The sequence below is a fragment of the Tribolium castaneum genome, chromosome 2 (genome assembly GCF_031307605.1).
Source record: "Tribolium castaneum strain GA2 chromosome 2, icTriCast1.1, whole genome shotgun sequence".
In the NCBI taxonomy this organism is placed as follows: Eukaryota; Metazoa; Arthropoda; class Insecta; order Coleoptera; family Tenebrionidae; genus Tribolium; species Tribolium castaneum.
Window position 1 is genome coordinate 19,730,309 of NC_087395.1, and position 6,000 is coordinate 19,736,308.

Consider the following 6,000-nt stretch of genomic DNA (forward strand, 5'->3'; position numbering starts at 1 on the left):
ATCATTAATAGATCCAATATACCTAACCTAACTATTGATATTGTTGATCAAGACCATTGTCCTATAGATTTTAACGGTCAAACAATCAATATTCGTCTTGCTCTGAAAAAAGAAGCATAAACATGGGTTTAGTGTTTCAAAATCAATATAAAAAATCATACAATCCATCAAATTATCAGTCAGTATCTTGTCATCAGTCGACATTATCACATCAGAGCGTGCAGATTCTTAAATCGTTAGGATATAATGTCCGCCAGCAAACTTCAGGTTTACAGTTCACCGGAAATAGACGACAGCATAAGTAAAGAGGAAGAACATACATATAGTCCGCAAGTAAGATCTTTCGATAACAATGATGAAATCGAAATTATAATTAATCAGAGAGATATTTGGATTTCTCTCTTTGAATCATTTATACAAGTGGACGGTGAGTTCATACCAGATCCGGTACCGGAAACTGGCGGTGGAAATGTAACCTTGACTAATAATGCAGCAGCATATTTATTTGAGAATGTAAGCTATGAATTGAATAATGTTGAGTTAGATAGTGTACGTGAAGTCGGAACAGTATCTACAATCAAAACTTTTCTATGTTATGGCAAAGATGAAGTAAGAGCATTAACTCTCGCTGGATGGAATGATCAAGAAAGTCAACAACTGAAGACATTTAATGAAACTGATAATACGTTTTCATTTAGAATCCCTTTATCTTATCTGTTAAATTTACCATTTGATTATCATCGGATAGTTAGCGGTCATCAAAAACTTCGATTAATACGAAGTCGTAACGATGCTAATTGTTTCATTTCTACCGGAACGAGAAAAGCGACACTTAAGATTAACAATATTGAATTAAAAGCAAAACATGTTTACCCAAATGATGAAATTAAATTAACTATATTAGAAGGGATCAACAAAGATCGTGTTATATCGTTACCGTTCAGAAAATGGGAAATTCATGAACTTCCATCAGTTCGACAAACTAATAACGACATCTGGAGAGTTAAAACATCTACTCAATTAGAAAGACCAAGATTTATTATCGTTTGCTTTCAAACAAACCGAAAAAATAATCCAAAGTCTGATGTTACTCTATTTGATCATTGTGATGTAAGAAGCGTACGTTTATGGTTGAATTCAAATGTTTATCCATATGAAACATGGAAACTACAATTTGCTAAAAATAAATATTTAGAAGCATATCAAGCTTACGTTGATTTTTATAAGGAATTTAATGGAAAAGATCGTGCTGAACCTATATTAAGCTATACAGATTATACAAAAAGACCGATATTTGTATTAGACTGTTCCAAGCAAAACGAAGCAATTCGAAGTTCCACCATTGATATCAGCTTAGAATTTGAAAGCGATAATAATTTCCCAGCCGATACAAGAGCTTATTGTATTATCATTCATGATAGAATAATGCAGTACTATCCGTTAACAGGAATAATTAGACAACTGATATAAGGATGAAAAAAAGTGTTACTATAAGTGATAGTGCTCCGGAAGTACATAATCTAATAGTTTGGTCATATGCTTATCAAGATGCTAGAAAAGGAAACTATTGGATACAATGCGCTGCAGACAGAGAAAGGTTTAAGTTTAGAATTAATCAAATGAAAAATATTTTAAAGGAGATCTTAAATTCTGCTCATCGTGAACAAATTTTTCAGTCTAGATTTAAGTGTTCAACATGAAGGTAGTAGTGATTGATGTTCAAGGATTTTATATACCTGAATTCATCGTTAAAGAATTAACAATATTTGATGGACATCGAACTGGTCACTATTTGTTTAAATCACCGGTGCCGTTTCGTCAACTAAGTGCAGATGTAAAAAAACAAGTGAAATATTTAGAATTAAATCATCATCTATTACGTTACAACAGTGGAAATATCGACTATGAAAATATTTATAACATACTAGAAGAAAATATTATCGATGATGTTATCGATATTATTTACGTAAAAGGAAGCGTTAAAGAGGATTTTTTAAGACAATTTTTCGATTCAAAGGACTTTTACCCTAGGATCATCAATTTGGAGGAAGCAAACTCTTGTCCAAAATTGCAACCACAACTTCCGTTATGTATGCATCATTACTTAAAAACTAAAATATGTATCTGTAGTCTTAATAATGTACGGTTTATTTATAATTATGTAATTCAGAATTTACCGAAATAAACGTTTAAAGTTTTAATCTCGTTTCCTTCTCCTACTTCATTAACCTGCCCTCTCCACTCTAGTTAAGATTACAAAAAGTATAAAGGGATCAACTTTTAGTGTGTGAAATAATTTTTATTGAAATATCAACAGTCAACACAACCATCATGTCTAGTAAGTAGAAATAATTTTTACATTATTTTATTTTAAATTTTTTCCGAATCAATTGTTTGAAATTTAATTACAACACTTCATCATCAGTCTTAATAAATTAATGTAATCTATTTATTAAATTTCTCTTTCTTTTGTTACAGAACATCCCGCAGGTTACTATGGGGACTATAACCCAGATTTGGTTGTTAACCACGCTGGGTTAACCGAAGAGGAGGTGGACCACCTCCTCACCCAAATTCCCGCGGGCACCTTCGAGTGGGTTTCCCTTATTAACATCTATCTGCGACTGGAACCGCCCCCATCCCTTGGAGGTTATTTTGATATTTTTACCGTGGGGCGCTTGACCGCCGCGATAGACACCGATGAGGAGCGGGGTATAATTGACATTTGGGTATGGGTACATTAAACCTCATACATGTTGGATCGTTTTATGATGTTCATAGCGTTTTTTATGATGTTCATAGCGTTAGGTTTGGCTTAAAAACTGCAATTAAAAATTTATTTAGGTGTATGACTTTTTTAGTTTAAGTATGTAGTTTGTTTTATGTATAATAAAAAATAATATTCATTCTGATTATTTTTCTGATCTTATTTCCTGTCTAACGTTTTTTTCTTGTAAATTTATGAATCAAAAATTTTATAAATATCCAGTTGTATTTGATTATTAATTTATCGTTACAATCATTTTCCCCAAAAAATTTATATCCAATAGTTTACAAACAATATATACATTTCTAATAGTTAAAACACATTTATACATCTTTTATAAAAAAAGTGGATTTGTTTAATTGAAATAGGTAAAAATTCATATCCAAAACCTTAATTACTGGGCGGTTAACATTTTTTACCAAAAGATTTTGAAGAATTTACAACAATTTATCATAAACCCTCAACAGATGATATAGTAATTATTGTAAAAGCTGAAGTTTATATTTTTTTCATTATCTACTTTTAGATTTAAAACTAATTATCCGAAATCTATAAGCGAAGAATTTAAAATATCAAGTCCAATTTCGGCAGCGATAACAACTTACTCAGGTGGTATTTATCTTTTTCTCAGAGATAATACATATATTACATTATCTAGTTGCATCTCTGGATATAATGTTCCTGGTTTAACAAACGAATTATTTGAAGGTGTTCCTAATAAAATAACAAGGACATTTAGATATTTAAACGGAAAGCTGTACTTTTTTAATGAAAATAATTACTTTGAATATGATGAGTTTACTAAGAGTGTCATACAAGCGGGACCTAAAACTTTATCTATATTTAACATTAATTGTCCGCGAGAACCCATCTTAATTCAATTGAAAAAATTATCTTTTAAAAAGATTATTACACACAATGCAGTCCTGGTTGAAAATTTAACAGATTATACTCGTGAAGAAGATAGTTGGTGTAGTTGGTGTATTCATCAGTGTTTGTTTACAGTAAGTTTATATTACAACTTAATAAAACGTTCTTTCTAAACATCTAATTTAAACATCTAATTTCAGCTTCAGACCTACAAAAGTTGTGCCAAAAAGACGCATCGTAAGTTTATCGAAAATATTGACTTCGGCACAAGTTCTTCATCCACAAATTCTTCCGATTCAGACTACTGAATTCTTCTCTAAAACCAACATAAATAATCTTTTTTTGGTAAATTCTTTAATTTTTTAAATTTGTTTACCACATTTGATTGCTAAAAATGTGTTTAATTTTTTAGGAAAATTTTTATCAAATTTTTATCAAACAAAAAGTGCGTCACAAAATTCCTACGATAAGGTAAACCACAAAATTAGTATTAAATCATATTTTATTTCATTTTTATTTTTTAGGAAAGCGTGTTATCTGTTAACCGCAAAAATTGATTATAAAAGTTCCGTTTTTTACACATTTCACCAGTTTTATTAAAACTATCTTTGTGAGAAGTTGTATGTGCTCCGCTGTGTATTTTTGCATTTAAATTTCAAAGGATTCTGTAATGGCTGATCAACTATTAAATCTGAATAAAATTGCTGCCTGTGAATATACTGATACATATGTCAGTGCCAACGATTTGGAAGTGAACAAGAAATATAAAATCATCAATTTAACCAAGGCAAACACACAACATGGGGTTATGATGGTAGCATATCTGGACAACGTCGGTAAAGTTTTTTTACCTAAACGACTAACAGCAGTTATGAATGATACCATAATTACGACACTAATGGAAGGACTCGGATCTTATTTGATTTATATGGGACGTAAGCAAGCTAATGGAAATCAGGAACATGATGCCCACATTTTTAATTTCGAACGTATTGTTCACGAAGATTAATGTAAAATTTTTTGGTAAGTGTCATGTTCACCTCTATTTAAAAAACTAATTTATGATTTTTTTCAGGTTTCCAAAATAGACAGCACTATCCACTCTACCTACCTGAGGTTCGACTCCCCATGGAAGGAACAACAACAACAACAACTTTTTTTGCATTATATTTTAAACAAATAACAAAATAAACTTGGTGCGCAACAGACAAGTTAGGCAAACAACATTACAAAAATAAAAAACTACATATACTAGGTTTTTTTTCCTTATCGATAAAATAATGACTTTCCTTTATTAGTTATTAGTGACAAGCGCGATGATTTTCTGATATTTTGCTTAACTCAATACAGCATGTATTGTATATATACTTCATGTATTCAAAATTGCACATTTCAAAAATCATATATTCAAAATTTCACAACCCCAAAAACCAAAAATTTCACAACCCCAAAAAGCTACTACTACTACTACTACTTGTTTTCTTGGTTGCATATTCGCAAACGGGCGGGGGGTGTGTTTAAAAAAAAAAAATGGAGGCCAGCGCCATCTTTGATTGACGGCTGCGCTGACGGCAGCGCCATCTAGCGAAAAGTTTGCAGACCGTGGCGCCATCTAACGTGAGAATTTAGGCGGAATTTGTGACGACATCGGCGCTACCAACATTACACCCAATATTAATTTTTAAATAAATTAAAATTTTGGCGCCATTTTTTTTAACAAACAAACATGGCCGACTAATTTCAAATATTAATTTTGAAATAATTTAAATTTGGCGCCAATTTACCATTAAACAAAAATGACCGCCGCCGACTTTCAAACTTCCAAGATGGCGACGATTATTATTATTATTATTATTATTATACTACATAAATATATTTGCATCATCACAAATGGCGTCAGTCGGCCGCAGGCCGGCTGACCAGCTGGTCGCAGGCCAGCGAGCTGCGATTACGCGCTTGCGTCTGCGGCTGACTGACACAATTTTCACACATGCGCAGTAGAGGGAGGTGGAGGTGGTTTTTGAACCGGCTATCTCTATCTACTGATAACCCAGTTCACTTTAAAAGTTATCGGAGGTAACCAAATTATCAATTTTATTAAAAAGAAACAAAATCAATTTTCAGAAACTGCAATGGGTGTTAAATTTGACTTTAGCACCAAACAAGCAAAAGAATATAAAGAAGCCTTCCACAAACTCATGGCCATTATGTTGCACCGAATTTTTCGGCCTTATTTGGTTTACGATATTTTCTACGTCTTCAGTCCCAAATTTTATGAAGAAAGGAAGTTAATCAAACTTTTGCACAACTTTACCAATGATATTATCGCCAAGCGAAGAAAGGATTTTCATCAAGGAATTGTC

The 6,000-nt window shown here is 31.9% G+C and overlaps 1 long non-coding RNA gene and 1 pseudogene across 3 annotated transcripts; both read left to right on the plus strand.

Moving 5' to 3' along the window:
• The first annotated feature begins 2,323 nt into the window (after window positions 1-2,323).
• LOC135265315 (uncharacterized) lies at window positions 2,324-4,891 on the plus strand. Of its 3 annotated transcripts, none has more exons than XR_010332925.1 (5): window positions 2,324-2,338; window positions 2,479-3,982; window positions 4,050-4,108; window positions 4,162-4,660; window positions 4,713-4,891. It is a non-coding gene; the product is annotated as an uncharacterized LOC135265315 (long non-coding RNA). The 3 variants fall into 3 exon arrangements; XR_010332926.1 differs by having other exon boundaries at window positions 2,479-3,771; window positions 3,838-4,108; XR_010332924.1 differs by having other exon boundaries at window positions 2,479-4,108.
• Window positions 4,892-5,672: 781 nt separating this feature from the next.
• Window positions 5,673-6,000, plus strand: part of LOC135265528 (large subunit ribosomal RNA) — a 3,580-nt pseudogene continuing 3,252 nt past the window's right edge.